Raw genomic sequence first — 23,796 nt, forward strand, 5'->3', positions numbered from 1 at the left:
AGTGGTTCAATGATGATCATTTATTTTAGTTATACTGCAGGAATGTCAGTCTTGTGACTAAAGCTTGGACATAAGGTTGATTTTTAGGAACATTAATCGGACTGATGACACTCAGAGGTAAAACATCCTCAGACTCCAAGAGAGGAAGAGGAAACCTGATCAAATATAACAGTCCTGATTTACTCGTCACCTCCTCGTCTCCAGGTAACTCGTAACATTTACAGTGAAGGAGGGAACTTCTTCTTTTGGTCCTGGACGTTACACAACCGTCGAGGATTCCCTGAAGCGTTTCGGTTCATCGGGACCGACATGAACCGGTGAGCCAGGCATCATTTCTCTCCCCCGAACATTCCTTCTTGACAGCGAGCTAAGGAAACAGATCAAAGATGCCAAGAGACTCTCCATCCCACCTTTACCTCTGACCTGCTAAAACCTCACCCCCCCGATGATTTACAACACAGGACCTCGGACACGTTTCCCTCCATCCTCTTCAGAAGAGATATTTATTTCAAGGTTCTGCAGGCTTTGTTCAATTCAAACTTTCTTGTTTTATTTTACAGTAAAACAATCTGAATTGCTTCATGAGAGAGGCCCTTGAAGCTCCTTGAACTGAGCCTTTATGTCTGCAGAAACTCACAGAATACACAAATGGTCCAGGGGGTTGTGCAGAGCGTTGTTCCCAGACGAGCGTGCCAGCTCTAATCTCTCTCTGTCTGGAAGCGCTGACCTCTTTTGCTCACTTGATGGCTTATTACCGGTATTGATTTTGGCTCTTTTTATGTTCACAGACTTCCTGCCGGGGCGGCACATGACCCACGCACATATCAGCTACTAGTTAGCGGCTGTCAACACGGGACAACAAACATTACACACACGTTCTGCTCAGGATGGATCTGTAGTTATAGATATTTATCGTTGTTGGTTTTTTTTGTTTTTTTTTAAGATAAATCAGACGACAGAGTGAGATCTTCACCGGAGGATAAATAAAGCGTCTCTCCTCTTGGGATGCTGGATCATGATCCACGCTCTGGGATTTAACTCTGTGGTCGTTTACTCCTCCAGGACTCGTTTCAGAGGCTCCAGCTGGATTTGAGCTGAAGTGGACAAATCTCATTCTGTAAGTGCAAAGAAATGACTACTACTTGTTTTTGATGTTTTAGATCATCGGTCTCCAATTTAAAATTCACCAGGGTTCGATTTAAGACTATTTCTTCAAGAGAAGGTCTGGAACATCATGAAGTCTGACTCTGATGTGATTCAATGCCAATCGACCTGATTGAGTCTAGAGTAGAAGTTTGATCATGTCAATATTTTCCTGCTTCAAGTAAATCAGAATGAGACATCAACTTCCTCTCTGACACCGCCGTCAGAGAGTCCAGCTCCACCCCTACAACATCGCAGACACTGAGAATCAGTTTATTGAAAGGTTAATATTTCAAATTAAAATGTATTGTCTCACACAACTAGCGATGTGTGATGTGATGGGTCTCAAATTCAGTCATACAACTCAAAAACAGGTTCTACATGGAGCTGAAGTCCGACTTTAGTTTCTCCTCTTCTGGTGTTTGAGACGTTCCTGTCTTCTGACTCCTCCGTATGTTTCTGTATTCTCACACGACCTTCGCGTTCATTCACAATGCCCGGCCTAAGTGAAAGATTGGTTTGGCTGAGTGATGAGTTATCGGACTAGTGAATTGGTCTGCAGGGTTCCCTGGTCTGTGACCTTCCTGGCCGCTGAAATCACAACCCTACAAGCATCAACGGCGGTGCTTTTTGAAAATAGCGCACTCATCGACATGCTGTATGTTCACCTGGGTCCAGATTTGGACCGTTTTAGATGACCAGACAAAACGTCATTATGTACCGTTGTTTACTAACTGATCTATAGGAACTCCTCATCGCTCAGTTAAACTGTGTTCAAATTTAAAGATTGGTATGAACTGAGGATGAATACGCAGAATTCATAAACTTTAACAGAAATATGCCGAATTTAAGAGCAATTTTTGAATCAACTTCTCACTTTTCTTAGCGCTTCCTGAGACGTTGACATTTGATTTGTCTCACAGTGGAGCTAAGGGACGAGGTGGAGGCTCTGTATCGTGATTATCTGAGTTAAAGCGATTACTATTTCAAAACATGAATAGAAATAAAAAGATACATTTGAGAAGTGTGGAAAATACTCGAGATTACGTCATAATAATAATTTTACATTTTCCTTTTAGAGTCTGGTTGTTGTCAACAAAGAGAATATTTCATGACCCCGGTGTAACGACACATCAGGGGAAGGAGCTGAAGTGTAAAGTATCTTTGTCTATTTGTAGAGGTTGTTAAAAAAACAGCAGCTGGCTGATTTGTCTGCACATCTGGTTTGAACTGAACACATCCACTCTCAGGCTCCCTGCATCACACAGCGTCCCGCCTCCTTTCCCCCAACCCCCCCACCCCCCAACGCTCTGACTGCTGGAGATATTTGTGTTTTCCTCACCATGGTTTTATAGACAGCGCTCATGTTCTCCTGGAGATGGATGGCAGTTTGAGGCAAACAGAAACGGACGCTTAAAACAATCCAGAAAGTTTTTGAGTGTCTGAACTCTGGAGGTCGAAGGTTCATACGAGTAACAACATAAATATGAAAGCAGATGTAAGTTTGTCACGGTGACTTTTTGTGTTGATGGCAGGGGCGTGGCCAGAGGGGTGATTGGCCACCCCAGATACCAACCCAAAAATTCTAAACTGTGATTGGCTATTTGCCTCTTGAGAGATTGGACTGCTGTTAGTTTCTTATGTTGTTGTACTTCAAATTGTAAATAAAAACTTTGCATATCTTTTTCAGAAGACGGGTACAGAGGAAAGTAATGCACATGAACAAACCGGCCGTTTCATCAGGACCAAATTATTTTAAGGTGTGCAGGAGTTTGCATGCATTTTTGAACATACTACATCTTCTTTTTGTGGCTTTTAATGATTTAAAGAGGATACATTATCCCCCTCCTCCACCTTTTCAAACAGTCCCCCTGTGGTCTAAATGAAACATCTGTGCTGTGCTTTGGTCAAAATATAACATGACTCAAGCACCAGAGGAGGTTTGTGACCCTGTATAAACCAGCTCTCTCAGAACGCTCCGTTTTGGTGTGTGTGTCTCTTTAAATGTAATGACCCCCCCCCCCCCCGAGTTTTCCCAGTAGACATCACTCCTCTGTAGAGAGAATAAGAAGGGCCGACCTGCGCAAAAGTTTTGCTCTAGGCTGGGGGTGGAGATATCAGTGGAGGGGAGGGGATTTATTTTTACCAGAATCCCACTGTGACATCACAAGGAGAGCACATTAGAGACAAAGCATTGTTCTCTGTGTTGTAAGACTTATGCAGACCACAGACAAAGGACTGGATGGGTTTATTTCACATGTTGTGGGTCAGTAGACTCTCAGGTTACACAGATATATGTTCAACAACACTGTAGAAGTTTTCATAATATGTCCCCTTTAGGCTAAGAGCATATATATTTTTCCATTAGTGTTTTTTGAAGGTCTCAGCTGATGATGGTGGACTCTTTAAGCTTTACAGCAGATTCTCCTTCGAGGATAATCGAAGGACTGCGTTCACAGGGAAAAAAAAATCATCAAAGAGTAACTTACACTGTTTGGCAATGTTTCACCTCCCCCAGTCTCCCACATCAAAAGGCGGACAGCGCGGTTGCCGTGGTTACGGTTTGTTTTGGTTTGGTTTTTGGGCCGGATGAGCCTGAGCGTTTTGATGAGGGACTCGTCTCCACTTTGTCATCCGAGATGGATCATAAAAATAAGAAATGGAGCTCGTTGCCTGACATGTCTTCAAGCTTTAGATCATTCTAGACCATCTGCCAGTTCTTAGACAACCTTAGATATATTATTTAAATATCGGTAAAATATAGAAGGTAGAATAATTAATAATTAATTTATTACATCGTGCATCATTTTCTTTTCTTATTTTCCCTTTTCAAATGTAGCTAACATCTCATGATACTGGCAGTTCAGGAGGATTGTGTTTTTTCTCGGATCTCCTGCTGAATATTTGGTTTCTGTTGACTTCATCAAAATGTTCAGATCTCAAACCACTGTCCTTCTGACTTCATAGTTGGAGGAGGTTCACTGGTGTGCAGCCGGACGACGGGACGCTTTTGGTGCTCCTCACAGTCTGTGGCGTGTTCACTGAGCGTGGTTGACTGAATCCCCTTTCCTTTCAACATCTCCTGATCTCACAGTGTGACGTGTAAGAAATGGAACATCAAGGTTTCTGATACTTTTAGTGATCGGTTCCAAATCTTTTTTTTACATCTATCTTAAAAGAAATTGCGTTTCCAGATGTCTGAAGTACAGCTGGATGTGATATGAGGCCTCAGCGGTCTCACTTGGACATTCTTATGATGACCGCCATGACAGTGCAACGTGTTCTATAGAACTAGGAGATCAGCACGGCCATGTTGAAATAAATATTAGCTGTAAACACAACGTCTTCAAGGGCTAGTGGTAAATCTTTTGAGAAATGTCTTCACCAAATTTAAACTCTTACACTCGAACAAATGTAGGTGAAGAAATCCAAACCAGGCAGATCAAGTGCAGCCACCATGAGGGCCTCTAAAGACGCAATGTTTGCACCGGCAGCGCCCGTTTTCAATAGTTCCTGTCAATCTAGTTCAGCGTCTTCAGCGCACAGACTGTTTTTTTTTTGTCCCTGTGCTCTCAGTTGAAAACAGTTCAACCAGCGCTCGTCTATGTCACTTCTCCCTCACCGACCAATCAGAAACAAGATGGGGCGGGACTTAGAAGATCAGGCTTTGTCAACAACAATGGCGGAGGAGACGCTAGTCCGACTCGTCTTTTCTAGGGAACAGTTTCCGGGTGTAGAGGTGCTGCTGATGGCAGGACTCCTTTACATCGTCTTCATGTTTTCTTGGAGATATTTCCTTAAATTATAGTCATTTTTTAAACAAACAGAGTTAAAACACAACTAACGGACAAGGGAAGCGGAAGTTAACTTTCGTAACCTAGCAACAATGAGCGCTGCTGAGAAGCGCTGTGGACACCGACCAGAACTTGAAGTTAAATCAGTCCTGTTGAGGTCTATCCTCTGATGTCTTTACTTCCTTATATGTCTCTTTAACAGCAGAGGGATCAAAACTTTGATTAGGTTTCATTTGCTTCACAGTAATCTATCTGCTTTACGGACTCCTGGGACAGTGATGTGAAGCTAATCATAGAAATGTTTATCCAGTAGTTTGGCTTTGGAACCAGCTTCTGCAGCAGCCTCATGAGCATCATCGTCTCTCCTGTCCAAACCTCCGCACGGTGAGAACAACAGGCTGTGTTTAAAGAGCACAAAGCAGCTGCTCCTTGAATGAAACTGAAGTTGTTCATCTTCAGTTTGGTGAGAAAGTTCTTCAGGAAAAAGTTCTCTCCTGCAAAGAAGATCAAATCACTGCTGTTAGTGTTGACGTTTTCGGACCGCAGGAACTGTTTCATACCTAAAGTATGATATTCTAGGAAGTGTTGGAGCCCCCCCCCCCCCTTTTTTTAATTGACTCTGCACTGCAGGAACTTTGAGCTATTTTAGTTCCTATAACCTGGTTTAGAGGAACCTTTTCAGCTCCTAGGTACTCTACCAGCACTCTGAGTCTGAGTGACGTCAGTGCACTGTGATTGGTCCATATGTCAGTGTGTGTTGAATCGTCAATGAAGCACTTCAATTAAAGAACTCCTACTCCTCTTATTTTGATTCTGAAGAGTTTAACCTTCAGCACACCTGGTTATCCTCGAGGGTGTGAGTGTAGCTAAAGATACGTGGCATGTTTAAAGGGATACTTCACCCGTTGAAACATGAATCTGTGTTGACATTGGGTCATATATTATGTAGAAATGTGACATACATTTTGAAGTTGGTGCCTTCTTGGCCTGAGAAAAGGCAGAAAGTGTCTTTTTGGCTCATGTTGATGAAAGACACCAAATCCCAGAATGCACAGCACCACAGGCCACTCCCGCTATTTCTAATCAGAATCAGAAATATTTTATTAATCCCAGAGGGAAATTCGATCGTTACAGTTTCTCTAAAATATACAGTTTAGCAGTAGAAATATAGAAATAAAAACATTTACAGACATATTTACTTCAACACATGAGACCGTTTCCTCAACTGATTCAGAGATTTCTTCCAGAATTGATCTTGCAATAGCTTCCAGTGATGCAAAAATCGTCATTCTGCGTCACTGGAAGCTCCTTTTCAGACTCAGAAATACAAAGATTTCCCATCTCAGGGGAAAATGAGGGCGGGATGCACGACCATTCAAAAATACTGTTTTAAACACAGTATCGTTCCTTCTGCGTGGGATAAATCTATTATTAAACCTATCCCAAAGTCATAAGAATGACCCTAGGATCCCACTCAATTACAGAGGAATCAGCCTTCTTAGCACAGTGTATAAATTGTATAGTAGTATTTTGAATGCTAGGCTGACCCAGTATCTGGAAACAGAGGAATATTTAGTTGATGAACAGAATGGGTTTAGAAGGAATCGAGCCTGCATTGATCATATTTACACAATTTCAACAATTGTCAGGACAAGAATTGCAGAAAATAAATTTACTTTCGTATGTTTTGTGGATTTCCAGAAGGCTTTTGATTGGGTAAATAGAGATCTGCTTGCCTTAAAACTTTTAAAAGCAGGTGTGGATGGTAAATTCTATCAAGCTCTAAAATCACTGTATAGCTGCTCTGTTGCATGTGTTCAGGTAAATGATTTTCAAACTGACTGGTTTAAAACCCCCTTTGGTGTTAAACAGGGTGATGTCCTGTCCCCTAGTTTGTTTTCTCTATATATAAATGACCTGGCTCTTGAAATCAAGAATGCTAATTTAGGTATACATTTGAATGATTTAACTGTGGGTACTTTGTTGTACGTGGACGATATTGCTCTGCTGGCTGAATCGGAGGATGATTTAGAAAATATGTAAAATTTAGTTAAGACCTGGTGTTGCAGATGGAGGCTGTCAATGAATCAGAGTAAAACACAGATAATTCATTTTAGAAAAAAGGGTGTCCCAAGAAGTGAAATAAGCTTTACTTTTTGGGATATGCCATTAGAAAATGTATCTGTGTTTAAATATTTGGGATTTCCACTTGATGAATTATGAAAGTGGAATTGAACTCCTTGCTAGTTCAGCTAGCAGAGCTTTGGGGGCTGTTGTTAACAAATTAAAAATATGTAAAGGCCTTGGTTATTCTACTTACTCTCAACTGTATGATGCATGTGTTTCTCCCATTTTGAATTATGCTGCTGGGGTATGGGGATTTAAAGAAAGAAGAATTTCAGATGCAGTACAAAACAGAGCTATTTGTTGTTTTCTGGGCTTTCATAGATTTGTTCCCTCTTTGGCTGCTCAGGGTGACATGGGTTCGATTCCTGGTATAATAAGGAGGAAATGCGACATGATTAGACTGTGGAATCGTTTTATTATTGTGTCTGATGACAGGATCAACAAGAAAGTTTTTCTCTGGAGTAAAGTTCAGAACTCTCCATGGGCTGCAGAGCTTCATGCTGTCTCTGAAGAAGCGGATTTACAGTTTATCTAATAATAATAATAAATAATTTATCATGCAGCGTAAATAAGATTAGAAAAAAGTTACTTGTTGTATTCAATTAAAAATGGTTAAATGAAATATTATTAAAACCTAAATTACGAACATATGTCCAAATAAAGCATAATTATGATACTGAATTATATGTTAAAGCAAACTTACCAAGAAATCAAAGATCTTTGGTTTCTCAGTTAAGGACAGGAATCCTTCCCTTGGCACTTGAAGTTGGCAGATTTAAAAATATCCCAGAGGATCAGAGAATTTGTGAACTTTGTGATTTAGGAGAAGTGGAGAGTGAATCTCATTTTCTTTTGTATTGTCCCTTTTATGAGGAACTGAGAGTACCTCTTTTTGATGAAATGTTTGCTCGAGACCCTCCAGTGTTTTGGAGTAATGACGATGTCAGGATGGAATGTTTGTTTACTTTCAATGTTTATAACTTGGCCTCTTTTGTCACTAAAGCCTGGAGGAAACACCAGGATGGTTTATATTGTTAGTATTGTTTGGCATCTATTTTTGTTTTTTGGTCTGTTTGTGTGTTTATATTGGTGTCTTGTAAGCCCTTATGGGCTGGGCATGCTAATGCATGCATGACACAATAATAAAATACAATTAATTCATTCATTCATTCACTACCAGGTTTCTACTGATACAAAGATTAATGCTAATGGGTGAAGTATCCCTTTAAGGTCATGGTAAGGGCAAAATGTCCTCTGGTTGTAATTATTTCCTTTTTGGTCTCCGTTGTTGTCCACAAAGATGAGTCCAACAGAAACATACCGAACTGAATACTGAATCATCCAGTTCATGTATCCACATCCCTTCTTTAATCCGACATAAAGAATCCTGAAAAGAAAGTGATCCTTCCCAAAATGCCTCTGTCCTGCCTTTAAACTGCAGAGGTGTGCAGTGTGGGCGGCTTCTTTGAAATATACAGTTTCTACATGCTGTATTTTAACTCAGGCAGGCCGGGTGTACTCTTCATGCCCTCCTCGCTGCAGAGCAGCAGCGTTGACGGTTATTGATGGCCAGCTGGGTCATCTGCACATCCGTCAGCTTTGGAGGAGATAACCCCGTGTCTGTTCCCAGTTGAATGCGATCCATTTGTTGTATGTTAGTGCGGCCGTATTTCACTCCCGCTGGAAGTATTTACTGCTGCACCAAAGGAATGTAATGAATAATATAGTTTGTCTGTGCTAATATGTTCATGCTGGAACAACTACAGGTGTCACACAGCTATTCATCTTCATTTATGTATTTTAAAGAGGAACTTAAACCTTTGTATAAAGTAGAGCTGTTGATCAAGTATGTTTAAATTGTACATATTGTGAAGGCTGCATGGTGCAGTGGTTAGCGCTGTTGCCTCACAGCGAGGAGGTTCCTGGTTTGAATCCCCGTCCTTCAGGACTCTCTCTGTGTGGAGTTTGCATGTTCTCCCCGTGCATGTGTTGGTTCTCTCCTGGTACTCCGACTTCTTCTCACAGTCCAAACACATGCTCGTTAGGTTAACTGCTGACTCTAAATTGCCCGTAGGTGTGAATGTGAGTGTGGCTGGTTGTCTGTCCTGTGATTGGCTGGCGACCAGTCCAGGGTGTAACCCTGCCTCTCGCCCAATGACAACTGGAATCGGCTCCAGCACCCCCACGACCCTAAACGGGAAAAGCGGCAAGGGTAATAAATGGATGAATGCATATTGTGTTATGTTAAAGGGGTCATATTCAGCTTTTTCTGGTTTTATATGCTATTTAGTGTGTTTTCCAAGTGTCCTGTGCATGTTTAGGCACATCTATGTGCAAGAATTCGCGGAAACGCAGCTTCTCCTACGTCCTCCTGTTAGCTGCAGCATTAGCTGCATGTAACGCTCGGTTCTAGCCCCCCACTGATCTAAGACCATTGGCTCGTTGTGGCCCTGCAGCTCATGTTTCACACCCGTTAACTTCTGTAGCACGCCCATGATATGCCGTAGCCTGCGGTAGCACAGTAGTGCTAAGGTGCTAATGTTTTTGCTCTCCTCGGAGCCAAAGTGGCTGCATTCCCAATATGGTAAAAGGGGCGGGACATTTCCGAGAACCGTGCTGAGCAACTGACCAATTACGGCAGAGCCGACAGGCCGACCAATCAGATCAGACTTGGCACACGTGGGGACTCTGAACGTGGGCACTTCAGAGCGGCAGTTCATGAAAACAGACACTTTTTTTTATAACTTTAGCTATTGTGAACATACTTTAGTAGGTACATAGATTAAATATACGAACCCCAAAAAGGGCAGAATATGACTTCTTTAAGTATGAATTGCAACGGCCTTCTACAGGTTGAAACCTGGCTTCTGCAATGGAATCTTTCTATTGGCTGATCTGGACACAGGTGACGTTTGTGGTTTCTATAAAAAAAAACTTTGTCACCTGACTCAGCAAACTGTGGGGACTCAAGTTGATTGAGAGAATTGCTCGGATTGATTATAACTGAAATCTTACCGGCTTGCTGTGAAAAATGGCGATTTGTGAAGTGCAAAAACAGGGCTTTTTGTTCAAATATGTTAAAGCCATAACATTCAAATCCTCCAGGGAGGATCATCTACCAATCAGAGATGACTGTCTAATGTGCTAACGGTTGAAACTGATACTGTTCTGGACCGCCGTAGTCCTGGCCCGCAGGAGACTCAGGAGGAGAGAAGTCCTCGACTTCAAACCACATTTCTTTTTTTCCTTTTTTAAGATTTATTTTTGAGCTTTTTATGCCTTTATTTCAGAGACAGCGGATAGAATCTGAAAAATCAGGGAATGAGAGAAAGAGTGGAGAATGACATGCGGGTAAGGAGCCACAGGTCGAATTCGAGCCTGGGCCCGCCCACCTTGAAGACAACAACATCTGTACATGGGGCGAGCCCAATAACCACTTGGCTACCGACACCCCCAAAACCACATTCCTGTGGTCTTTGCTCATGTCTTAACAACCTACCTTAGCTTGCTAATTAGTTTCTGTGTTTCTGTGTGTGTGGGTTTGTGTGACTCAAAGACCGCATGATGTTGCAGCTGATGGCCACTCGATGCTTTAGTCACCCTTTACATTTTTAACACAAGTCCTGCATAAGGAAAGAGTTCCATTTAAACTTTAAATCTTCTCATTTAACATTTCTTTTTCGACCTGACTTGATGAGAATATTTGTTCATATGAAGGCGCTCTCAGTGTGCAGCGTCACAGAAGTCAGAACAATGACTTCATGCTCCCACACATTTTCCATGTGTCCTCCTCCAAGCTGAGACCGCAGAGTTCTTGCAGCTGTGTGCACAAAAGCGCTGAGTAGCTGCTAACTGAGGCCAGACTTGAGTAGCCCCTGTGAAGACCAGCCATCTCCCACAGTGGGTAAATGTCAGCTAGATGGAATGAGGCAGAGCTGGAAACCCGGGAAGGCCCTGCAGCTCTGCAGAGAGGCGCAGCAGTGGTATAACTTATGCAGGCCGGTTTTCAGATGCATGCCATAACTTCTGAGAGTCGACTTGTCAAACATGTTTGAAGCCACGATATGAATCTACCACCGCTGGAGTTCAGATGTGTGTGAATAATTGGTACATGGATCATATTAAAACGGCGCTTTTCTACTCCTCTGACTGCTCAAAGCGCTCGCACGTTGGCACAGTGATGTCAGAGGATGCTATGTGAAGTGTCTTTAATGATTAACTCATCATGGGGACCTTTTTCAAACCATCCCAATGTGTCCTAAACAGACCACTGAGGGGGTAATTGGATCTGGTTTGAACATGTGTTCTTGCCAATGGATAAAGAATCTGATGTCCACTGCATATCATCATTATGTAGCCGATCCTCGGTCCTGGAAAGAAGATTCCAAACTTCAGATATAGCAGAAAAATGCAGATTCCATCATGGCAATGTGACACTGGACCTGCTCTTTACACTTGTGGATTTGTGGATGTTCAAAGGAGTGCTGCTAATCCAATCTTTGTGTTTTGTAGACTTGGGGAAGGCCTTGGACCGCGTCCCCAAAGCGTCTTTTTGGTTGTACTGTACTGGACAAAGTAGCACTTGGGCTGTTCTCATCTTCAAAGGTTGTCCATTGTCACCAATTCTGTTTGTCATCCACTTTCCTGTAACCCTCTCTCCATTTCTACAATTCACTTAGCAGACGCTTTTATCCAAAGCGACGTACATCAGAGAGTAAGAACAACACAAACAAGGATCTAGAAAAAAGGGAACAATGTCAGTAAGAGCAAACGATCAGCTTTGAGTCTGATTGGACACACAGGTGCTGACAGGAAGTGACCAGAGGCAAAGCACAACATTGAGGGCAGTTCTTGAGAGCTCTAATCAGTATAGAAACCATCTTATAAGTCGTCGTTATCAAACAAAAACCATCGTCATTACCATCATCATCATCAATAATATGGAGACCATCATCATTAAGTTAGTAGGTATTCATGAAAGAGCTGGGTCTTTAGCTTTTTCTTAAAGGTGCAGAGGGACTCTGCAGATCACATGGAGTTTGGAAGTTCATTCCACCACCGGGGGGCGACAGAGGAGAAGAGTCTAGTCAGCGTTTATAAAGTATTTATGATTTTTGCCATGTCCATTTTGAATGAAGCATTTTCTTTAATAGAGTATCTTCTCAGTAATTTTTCTGAGTAAAGAAAAAGCATGCGTTGTAGTACGACACACCTCCAAGGTCAGTGTGGATGGATATGTAGGACTACTAGGGGACTGGGACAGGAAGCTCTGGTTTTCTCTTCTCTGGGCAGGGTGGCACAGCTCCCCATTTGCCGTTTCATTGGTGTCTTGTGTCCGTCCTCAACAAAGTTCTGGCATGCTCAGGAGGGCTTAGCACAGCCTGTTTTCAGCCGAGTGGGAAGCAGAAAAACTGCTGACCAAAAGCATTGGAAGGTACGCCCTGAGGAACTCCTGAACTAAAGATAGAAAAAGACTAAGTCCGCACACCAGAAGCTGCTCCAATTAAATTAAATTAAATTGAAATATGACCACATGTAACGTTTCGGGCCCTCGCTTTCAACTCCTAAAACCAACCAACACATCCAGGGATCGGCAGCCGGAGAGTTCACGTCTTGAGTGTGTCATGTGATAAGTTATGGCATTTCAATTTAAGGTCACATTTGGGTTCATCAATTATTAAGCCAAGTCTGTGGTCTTCCCTAAACTCAGACAACAGCTGTACCTAAATTACAAAGAAAAACCATAAAAAGCAGTGAAGATTTTAGACTGCAAGAGTGAGTATTGTTGGACAAAAAGAAAGAATGAAGAGCATTCAGCATTTTCAGATTTGTCCTGTGTATAAACAGAATGTTCATATTTTAAACAGAACAGGAGAGCAGCTGGCATGAATGTCTTGAGCACATGAGACAGGATTACCGTCTAATACCAGGATGTAAACACCGATGGAGACCTCTGACGTGACATCTGAGAGGACACAACCTCAGCTGTGGTCTTGTTTTCTGTTTTGAGACTTGACACACTAAAAGATTTTTTAAATGACATCATGACAGATTAACAGATCAGTGTGTGGTGTTTGCAACACACTTACAGATTCATTCACCAACAACCAGAGTCTCCACTCTCAGAACGTGTCATCTCGCGCCGTCAAACTCGACATGAGAGTAAACAAACATGACGGCTAGTTGTTAGCTGACTCGTGTTGTTGCCACAAATCAACACATTGGTCCTCCACTTTATGACGTCCATCTTATCATTTTATGCTCCGCGTTTGCTGTTGTTGCCATGGAAATGTTTGTTTTTTCTTCCTGCTTCAGTCAGCTTGCTTCCCTATTGGCTACTGTTCCATCCCATCGTGCTCAGTCGTCCTCTGTGTTCTCCACACACAACAGGATTTCTGATCGTAAATATTGAACATGTTTGATATTTAGGATTTCAAATCGGGGCGGCCCTGATCGTCTTCCGAGCAGATTAAAATCACTCCTAACACACTTCACACCACGGGAGAATCTGGAAAGATAATCGGGTCTTTGCTGACTTTGGTTGGAAGGGGGGGGGGGATTCTCTCGTAGTGTTTACCCCGCCTTAGCTGATGGAGTTTGGACTCTGCATATTGCTTGTTTTTGGCTTGGGTAACTTTGCACATTCCCTTGTAGCTCCAATATTATTGTGCACGTAATTAGACAAATTCAGGAATGAGATTGTACTTCATAATAGTGCTTTGTCATCCTTTGCAGTCAAACTTGTAACGTTTGTAGAGTCAAGTAAGGTCAGCAAAGCCAATGCAGTCAAAGGTCATGAGTTTATTATAAAGCTACAAACGAGGAAGCGATGGTATCTCGTATGAGGTTCAGACGACTTTGTGTGGTTAATAACCCCGGCACACTTTACATCCCTGAGCTCACTGGGGCGTGCAGCGCTAACAAAAGATTCTGCTAATACAGTCAGTGCAAGTCTTTGGTCCCTTTTGTCTGCTTTAATAGACAATGATAATTTCTCTCTCTGGTCAAAAGGATCATTATGGAAGCAGAATGAACCAATGAAAGGAGAGAGTGGAAGCACTGCGAGTCTTCTGGAGAACTGGAGGCTAAAACTGGACTGAACTCCAGACGTGTTTTACTTTGAAGTCTGAAATCTGGGGGCGATGTTTTAAACGTGTTCAGGTGTTCAGTAATACGTAGTTGGGTATTATGTTGAAGTTATTATCCGACATAAACCAACACAATTTGCCTCTCAGGCTGCACTCTGTGTTACACTGAAATGGAAGAACACAACATGAAAGTTTGTTGACGTTTGAGTTTCCCAGCAGACGACTCCAATTCACATTTCTAATCCCTCAATTTTTCTTTTTCTTTCCCAAGATGGATGAGTTGCCTTGAAATCTTGTTCAGATATTCATGGTCCCCAGATGATAAATCCCTGTGACTTTAATTATCCCCTTCCTGTTTGATTTGCCCCCATCTTAATTTCATTTAAAAACGATTTACTACACAGACAACACACGTGTGATTGAGTTATCTTAAAGTCATTGTGGTCTTAAAGGGGACATATTATGAAAAATCCATTTGTTGTTGAACATATATATGTGTAACCTGAGAGTCTACAGACCCACAAAATGTGAAATAAACCCATCCAGTCCTTTGTTTGTGGTCTGCATAAGTCTTACAACACAGAAAAAAATGCTCCGTTTCAAATGTGCTCTCCTTGTGATGTCACAGTGGGATTCTGGCAAAAAAAAAAAAATCCTCTCCCCTCCCCTGGTATCTCCACCCATAGACTCCACCTCCATCCTAGAGCAAAACTTTAGCGCAGGTCCTCCATTTTTATTCTCTCTACAGAGGAGTGATGTCTACGGGGAAAACTCGGGGGGGTCATTACATTTAAAGAGACACACACACCAAAACGGAGCGTTCTGAGAGAGCTGGTTTCTACAGGGTCACAAACCTCCTCTGGTGCTTGATTCATGTTATATTTTGACCAAAGCACAGATGTTTCATTTAGACCACAGGGGGACTGTTTGAAAAGGTGGAGGAGGGGACTGTTTGAAAAGGTGGAGGAGGGGGATGATATGTCCTCTTTAAAGGAACGCTGTAATTCTCCTCATCAAATATGACATTAACCTCAGCAATGAATGACTCATCGTTGATCTGATTAAGGATATTGAACCGAAAACAAATGCAAACAAAGGGTCACATTTAGTACAGCTCATTCAGCAGTGTCACACTAATCCTCAAACTAATGCCAGGAGGGAGGGAGGAGGGAAGGGGGTGGGGTGCAGATCCTCTTATCTGCAGAGAGCACAAGCTCATTAGAGCTACCACAGAGGGACGGGATCTCAGCGCAGAGTTTGCAGGTTTTGACTCTTTAAGTATTAACTGCAATCAGAAGCTCTCAGCACACAAGCTGGTAAAGCCTCAGGAGTGACCTGAGAGGGATTTGTGATGCATTCAGGGCCATATTAGTTCATGTTTGTGTGAGCTGTGACATCTCTGGTCTGCTCAGCGTCTGCCCGCGGCCGTTCGCTGACTCAGAGTTAGACTGATGACGATTGAAACACCAGAGAACACACGGCTCTCCGTCCTCATTTCTTTGTCGATGTCACAGATTTTTATCATTCAGCCTCTAATACTTATATTTGCAATAAGATAAGATATAAAAAAATACATATTTTGAGGGATCTTGACAAACAAAGTCTGCACGGCTCACCTCTGACTGCCACCATTTTGTCCTTTCAGAGTTCATTCTTCAGTTTAACCTTTGCTTGAACAGGCGCTAACTTCTCTTCACCTCAAATAACCTCCCGCGTCTCATCCACTTAAAGTTCCTTTCCTGACATTTACCAGCCTTTGTCCAGCTGTAATAATCAAACACATTGTCGGCAGTTGGAGCGTCTTGTGAGTGTCACGGCTTTGCAGGAGTTTTTAGAGGCTCATTAAATCCAAAGAGGTCGTCTTGATGCTAGCTCCTCTGCGGAGACGTGTTTGTGTTACTCGCAGTTTGTTGATCATAAATCTCGTTACCTGTGTAGGAAAAGCTTCACAATCTTAAAAGTCTGGACAAACAGTTCAGCTGTTCAAAGAGCCTGATTTATAACCTGCTTACAATATCATTATTGAGTTTGTCCGGGGGTCAGGTCTATTCTCCCTGTATGTAGGGAACTCTGTAACTCTGACACCTAGTGGTTAAAGTGGGTACTGCAGCCAAAACGGCCGTGTGGTGTGGGTGCCTTAAAACCGCCTACCTTCTCTGGTCCAAACAAATCCAGAGCATTCAGGAGCAGAATCTAAAGTTAGAAGGAGGACATACTGGCTGCTGCATTGTTGTCAGAGAAGCCAGCACTTCAACATAGCATGTTTCCTTAATGTCTGATCAGATAGTAAGATACCGTTATCATTTCAGTCTCTACACATCTCACTGATTGGACCTTTAAAGGCTCTTCAGTTAAAATAATTGACTTTGTCAAATAGAACTACATTCAAATGTCCGCTCTTTGAATGGAGTTTCAACATCCAAAGCAAAGTCATGTTTTCCAAGATATGTAATTTTCAATCTGGCAAAATTGTACTTTGACAATAAAAAAATAAAACAGTAAAAGTCACTCTTTCTAGTTTCCACTCATGTTCAGAAAATGAAGTCTGCTGTGTTTACTGACCTCATGGTTCATTTTAGGTGAGCAGTTGAGCCTAAACTACCCGTGACCCACTGAACTCTATAACTACACTCACTGAAGGCACTGTGTTTTCCTTTGAACCAGTTATATCCTGTTGAGATTATAGAGTGCAGGACAAGGTAGCATGGATGAATTAACCTTAATGTCTGAGACCCAATGCCAATTTATAAACGTCCAATAAATGTTTAGTCTTAGGAGAACTGTGAAGCGCAAGGAAAAGAAAAAATGTATCCGAGTTCACTAGAAAAGAAACTGGTTCAAATTTCCCAACAACAGGCCATTGAATAGAACAACCTATGAATTGATCATAGACTGTAAATATTAAGGAATGAAGCCTCAGTGACGTTACCCGTCTGTTCCTGCAGGGGGCGCTGGAGTCCCATCGATGGCGGTCTCCATGCTGGAAATACTGTCTCAGTCAAACTTTAAGTCAACCTAACGACAGGCTGAGAGCTGGAGCTGAGGCGGGTTTTAAACCTCCTGACAAACCGTTACACCGCGCCCACCTGTCAATCAGGTCAGCTACACGCCTTATTGTGAATAACTCTTATCCTTCATCAAATCAAAACTGATGAGTCATCAAAACATTCACCCCCCGTACAGTGTGTGTCCATCGAGACATGAGCTAATCACACCTATTTGGTTTTTTGAACCAGGCTGTAAACATGTTAATCTCTGCTGTAAAAACAGGCTTTTTAGAATGGGTGTGTATGTGACTTCCTGTTCTTCTGCAGCCAGCCTCTAGTGGACACTCGAGGAACTGCAGGATTTTACTTCCTTTTTCAACACTGGAGGTTGCTGCTTGGAATTGGTGACAAATAACCCTAACCCTAACCCTATCCTCTCCATCTTCTGCCTGCTCCACTTCTCAGAAAATGTGTGCTCAAACAGGCCGTTTGAAGATTTTCCCTTCATGACATCACAAAGGGCAGTAGCCCCTCCCCCAGGTGGGTGACACTCCCACAGCTAGGTGTTTGTTCTGCCCTCTGAGTCTACCTTCTCACCGTAAACAATAGGGCATGGTGCGAGAAAGCACTGAGACACCCAAGCCCTTCCAGAGAGGGGGCGTGGTCAGACACAGCTCATTTACATATTTAAAGGTACAGACACAGAAACAGCCTGTTCTGAGCAGGGCTGAAATAGAGGGGTTTATAGACATGATCAAATACAGGATCAGAGTGGATTTAGAACAAGAAACTTCACAGATGTTTTGAGGAGCTCTGAGACTTATTTAAACTGAAGAAGAGGAGGAGAGTATGTCACCTTTAAATCTTAACTCTGTAATTCTCACGGCTATATCGATGCTAAAACCTGCATTCTCACCACATTATTAATTCAATGAGCTCATATTTTCTGTATCTTGTTAAAGCCACATGTGGAATCAAAGCTCAGGGTAAAGAATTGGACATTGTTTGGACATCATGAGGATGATCTGTGTCTGTAACATCCACTTTAATCTCCAAGACAAGAACACCTGTGTTGTTTTAACAGAGGATGGTTTTAGTCTCCTCACATCTGCTCGGCAGATTTACTCATGAATGTGTTTTAATATGAAACTTGTTTTATGACAGTATTGCTTCACCCACTTTCTTTTTCGATGTCGACGTTGAATTTCGAGTTGCTGATGGTCTTTGATAGAGATCGATAGATTTTAGGACGTGCGAGACGTTTAGGTCTGGTGGTCGGTTTGGTCCAATGCTACCACACTGAAGCTTTCAATTATTTTGTGGGTTATAGTCTTAGCTTAACAATGATGTACGGAGGCCGATGAGTGCAATCGACCTGCCAAAGTCCAAAGACAAGTCGACAGTATCTTTATTGTCCCCACAGGGAAATTGGTTTACAGCCGGAAACATACATAAAGACTAATAGACAAGCCACAAACATTTACTACTTAAGATCCACATCACGATCATCCAGCTCCTAGTGAAAAGTGCAGTGAGGAAGTAAAATGAACTGCTATTCAACAAACAAATAGCAACAGGTACAAACATGTCCGATGTGTCCTTGGGATTGGTCCTTGGCTGCCTGTCGGCCTTTACTTTACTTTATGCAGATGGTTGACGGTAATGATTTCCAAAGAAATATAGATCCAATATTCATGATCCATTCACATCCCAACGGCTCCAGAGCGTCTCCACACATATTATGACATTAATATTTACAGATTTTATTTACAGATCATTTATTTTGAAGTCTTACAGAAGCTGAACTGTTTTCCTGAGCTTGCACGTTTTATAAATACTGCGGCGCAGTTACCACCAACTCTCAGCAGATGGTTATTGCTTCACTCTAACTGTGTTTGTAAAGTAGATACTTTTTTGTTTTCATAGAAAGGGGCAGGGGGCAGTTTTCCCCAAATTTGTACTTAATAGTTCAGTTAGAGATGAGTAAACAGCATCGAAGCACAGAGACGCTTTTTACTCTGCAGCGCAGTTTTGAGTGCGTTTAACCCTTTATGTGTGTGTGTGTGTGTTTTTTGTGAATCAGCCGGTGTCTTTCTGACTCAGTTGCACAGATAGCGTGCTCGAAGCTGTGCAATCCTTTTATGAATCAGGTCCTCTTGGTTTTGTAGCAGACGTGGTTGGCTGAGTGTTTGTTCCACTGGTTGGCAGATGGTCTTGTTGTCGTCATAACTTACACGTTGTTTATAGCTGCAGTAAAGGGGCCTGCCCAGACTTTTTTGAACTGGGGGGGGGGGTGGCACTGACTTATGCAGGGGTGGCAGCATGACGTTTGTGGGCACAAGCATGCAAACAAATTAAATTTTTTAACCCTGTCTGTCCCCACTAATGATATGAAAGTAACACAATTTGGCAACATATTAGCTTGACTCTTTAGGGACTCAAAAACAAACATTTGCAAAGTCACAATTTAAAGATTTAGAAATTTACTTGCAAACTCTTGTACACTGTCTAACTTGCAAAAAAATACATTGATTAGCAAATAAGTCCATTGCAAGTCAGACATTTTTATGGAAAGAGCAAAGTATTTATTAGCATCTGAGAGTGCTACCATTAGCCTGTTGAAAACAGCCAGAATGGTTGATTCATACTTAAGTCCAGCCTCTGATTACGCAAGTAGCCAATCTTAGATCTGGATTTTGGGGTGGCCAATCAGTTTTCAAGGGGGGCCCATGCCACCGGTTGCCTCGCCCCTGTCTGGGGGTAGTGGGATCTGGCTCCTGCTCTGGTTTGTGTCTGTCCTATATGTGCTGCATGTGAAACACATGTGGAGTCTTAAATTAAAAAGGGGCCACGGTGTGACTTGTTTTCTCGCCTCCACGCCACATTTTCTCATTTTTTAGAGCAGATCCCCCGGGGTCTTCTGAAGCTTAGCAACAGACTTGATTTAATGAATGGTGACAGAGTTTATGAGTTTATCCTCTTGTCTGTGAGTGGACCCTCTTCAGCACATACTTGAACTCTTGTTTCAGACATGCATTTATTTCCTGTATGGCACCACAAGTTCCTGAAGTCCCGACACTCTGTTGTCTTTGCACCTTGTTGTTTTGTTTACCTGAGCCGACCGTGCCGCAATGAAAAGTGACAAATCTGCTTAGCTCTATTGTGCTCTTAGATTAGTTGGATTTAAAGGCCCCTCCTTCTCATCTTATTGTAAAAACAAGGCCTACTAACAACTACTATTCCTGATAGGTCTTGATACAGTTCAGGGTCATACATGTTACACCTTTTTGATGAGGTTCTAGCCTAGCAGTGATGTCACCCGCCCCTTGTACAGAGGCTTTAGTCCTCGTTGCAGTGTCATATCTGACCTTCCTCCTTTGCTGCTTGCCATCCCCCCGCTCTCTCCTCCCAGCATATCCTGTGTTTCCCAACAACAAACCAGCACGTCTTTAACATCTAAACCAGCCTCACAGACTCACTTTAAAGATTTAAGCTGATACTTACCTTATCCTCTTTAATCATATTAAGGTTAAACTGTGTGGAGGCCGTATGGTGGTGGTATGTTGCCTGGCTCTTCTATAAGTAGTATCATGTTTTTACATTCAGGTTTGGGACTGAACTAAACCACCAATATCACATCTCCAGTCACAGCTCATTCTCATTTCATTCCAAGATGGCTGGAAGCGACAGTTTAAAAAATGTGTTCAGTTTCCTTCTTGCAGCATCTGTTAAATGTATGAGAATGTAACCCAGTCTGTGCAAAAAGTCTGAGATCGGCCTTGCTGTTAGACTTCCACATTTACTAATTTATCACCGACTGGGTAATAACTGGAAATATTCAATGATGGATTTAGCAGCAGATTTATTCGCTAAGTGATGTTAGTGAGCGTGATAAAATGTGGTTTCAGCTGCTGTAGACATCCATCACTGTCCGTCACAGAGTCGGAGAAATATTCTCCTTTAGTGTGTCTCCATGTGTGCGTGAAATACAGAACTAAGGAGGAGTGGCCACTAGGGGCGGGAAGTGCAGGCTTACTCACAATACGATACGTGATATGATACGATATGTTACGATACATTAAACGATAAGTTACGATACGTCGGGATATGATACGATACGTTAAAATAAGTTGTGATGTGATATGATACATTTCGATATGCTACGATATGTTACCACATGTGATGTTATACGTTACGATACGTTGCATTACGATACGTTGCGTTATGATAAGTTGCGTTACGATAAGTTGCGTTACGATACGTTGCGTTACGATACGTTGCGTTACGATAAGTTGCGTTACGATACGTTGCGTTACGATATGTTGCGTTACGATATGTTGCATTACGATACGTTGCGTTACGATACGTTGTGTTACGATACGTTGCGTTACGATACGTTGCGTTACGATACGTTGTGTTACGATACGTTGCGTTACGATATGTTGCATTACGATACGTTGCGTTACGATACGTTGCGTTACGATACGTTGTGTTACGATACGTTGCGTTACGATATGTTGCGTTACGATACGTTGCATTACGATACGTTGCGTTACGATACGTTGCGTTACGATACGTTGCGTTACGATACGTTGTGTTACGATACGTTGTGTTACGATACGTTGTGTTGCGATACGTCACAATGAGTTACGATACGTTACAATACATTACGATACATTGTGATACGTTATGATAGGTTACGATAGGTTACGATACGTCACAATGAGTTACGATACAATATCTTACGATAAGTTGCGATACGTTACGATACGTTACAATACGTTACAATACATTACGAAACGTTGTGATACCTTATGATATGTTACGATACGATGTGTGAGGATACGTTAAAATAAGTTGTGATGTGATATGATACATTTCGATATGCTACGATATGTTATATATGTCAGAGCGCCTTTATTTTCATTTAAATATCAGCGATTAGATAACTGCATCACATAAGACTGGACGACCATGTTACTGTATCTATAGTTTGTCCCTCCTCTAAAGGCAATGAGGGGAAAGTTTCCTCATATTTTCATAAAATTTGACAAATTAAACCAATAAATAGTTTTTTATTTCTGCAGCGTTTGTCTTGCAGGAGGAAATCATCAATCGTTTCACTGAACAGTTAATATGGAAGAAGGTGAACGGCTCTCTCTTTTGTCTTCTCTCTGACGTCACTTTTCCTCTCATTCCCGGCTTTCCCCTCTAATTTTCCTGCACGACCACAGGCGCTGCTGTCTCTGTCATGACTCCCAGTAACACTGGCATCTCATTTAAAGGTCCGGCTCTGCATCCATTAGCTACAGCGGGAGGGAGGGAATACTGGCTGCAGGAGAGAGAGAGGAAGAGAGGGAGGGAGGGAGAATGACGGCTATTTAAGGGTTGGCGTTTAAGCAATGGGGATTCTGACCTAAACGCTCCTCACACTTTTTTCTGGTCATTTACTCCCCCTCTCTCCCTCCTTCTCCCTCCCTCTCTCTCTCTCTCGCTCTCTCTGTCTGGTTTGACTCGCTCTCTTTTTCTCTCTCTGTCAGTGAACAAGCTGAACTCCAGCCTGAGCTGTGAGCAGAGAGGGAGCGATAAGGAGCCGGCTGAGGGAGCACTGACGGAGCTGCCACCTTGCAGGAGAGAGGCTGCGTGGACGGAGCGAAGCATCATTTCCCTCGGCTCCAATGAACGCCTGAGGAAGAGAGCCTCATCTCGTCTGCAGGGACTTGAGATTTGCACAAGTACGGGTATGAATTTGATCTTTTATTCAAATCATTTATAAAGCACGGGCATCTCACTGAGAGAGAGCACAAACAAACCTAATGCACAGACGATTCACAGATCTGCTGATCTGCTCACAACGAGGGAAGCACGTGCAAGTGTGTCTGCAAGTTTACAACCTTTTAAAAATTCAAGGGAGGCGTGCATGTGTCTGGATTACTTCTCCTGATATGCATTTTGTTGGATAAAAGTCGGTGTTATTGAGTTTAATTTGTTGTTTTTTAAGCTCTTTGAATGGTTGAATTCCTCCTCATGGAAAGTGTTGGAGGTAGTTACATGCACCTTTAGTTATTCTCTCCACATTTTTTGTGGAGTGTACGGTTACTCCACCACCAGAAGGCATCGATTATAGTTTAGTGGACGAGCATTCTTGGGTGTATTCTGCAACTTCTTTCCCCTTCAGTCAGACTCTCTCACAGGAGCCAATGCAGAGATCAGAGGTGATGACGGAGTGAGGGAGCGAACATGTGGAAGAGTTATCCACAGCTTTGATCACCTAGGAAGGAAAAGACAGACCAAGCCAAATATATTCCCTCTCTATTTGTCGGGGTTTGAGGATCAATACTCCAAAAATAAATCTTAATACATTTCTGTGTGTGTGTGTGACTCTGTCTGTCTGGTGATGATTCATCACATTACCTCGGGCAATTCAATTCAGCTTTCATTGTGTGTCATTTTTCCATCTTGGAGATTAAATTAAGGGGAAAAGAAGTGGGTGGCAGGATTTGCCGGTGTGGGCAAGTGGAGGGGGGGGGAGGGGGGGGATACTTCATCCATTCAGTCCATTAGCTCCGCTTAATTGAAATGGAAGTCTGCCTTAGAGAAGATTTAAAGCAAAGGAATATTATCTGTGAGGGAAGTCAAACTTTTGGGATTCAACTC

General features: G+C 42.4%; 1 long non-coding RNA gene across 1 annotated transcript in view; it reads left to right on the top strand.

Moving 5' to 3' along the window:
* Positions 1-22,901, top strand: part of LOC132992290 (uncharacterized) — a 23,086-nt gene extending 185 nt beyond the window's left edge. Inside the window, exons 1-3 of the long non-coding RNA XR_009676314.1 lie at positions 1-317; positions 944-1,117; positions 22,680-22,901. The exon at positions 1-317 is cut by the window's left edge and continues 185 nt beyond it. This is a non-coding gene — a long non-coding RNA (uncharacterized LOC132992290). The remainder of the gene's footprint in view (positions 318-943; positions 1,118-22,679) is intronic.
* Positions 22,902-23,796: the final 895 nt, after the last annotated feature.

This window comes from Labrus mixtus, chromosome 17 (assembly GCF_963584025.1).
Source record: "Labrus mixtus chromosome 17, fLabMix1.1, whole genome shotgun sequence".
NCBI lineage: Eukaryota > Metazoa > Chordata > Actinopteri > Labriformes > Labridae > Labrus > Labrus mixtus.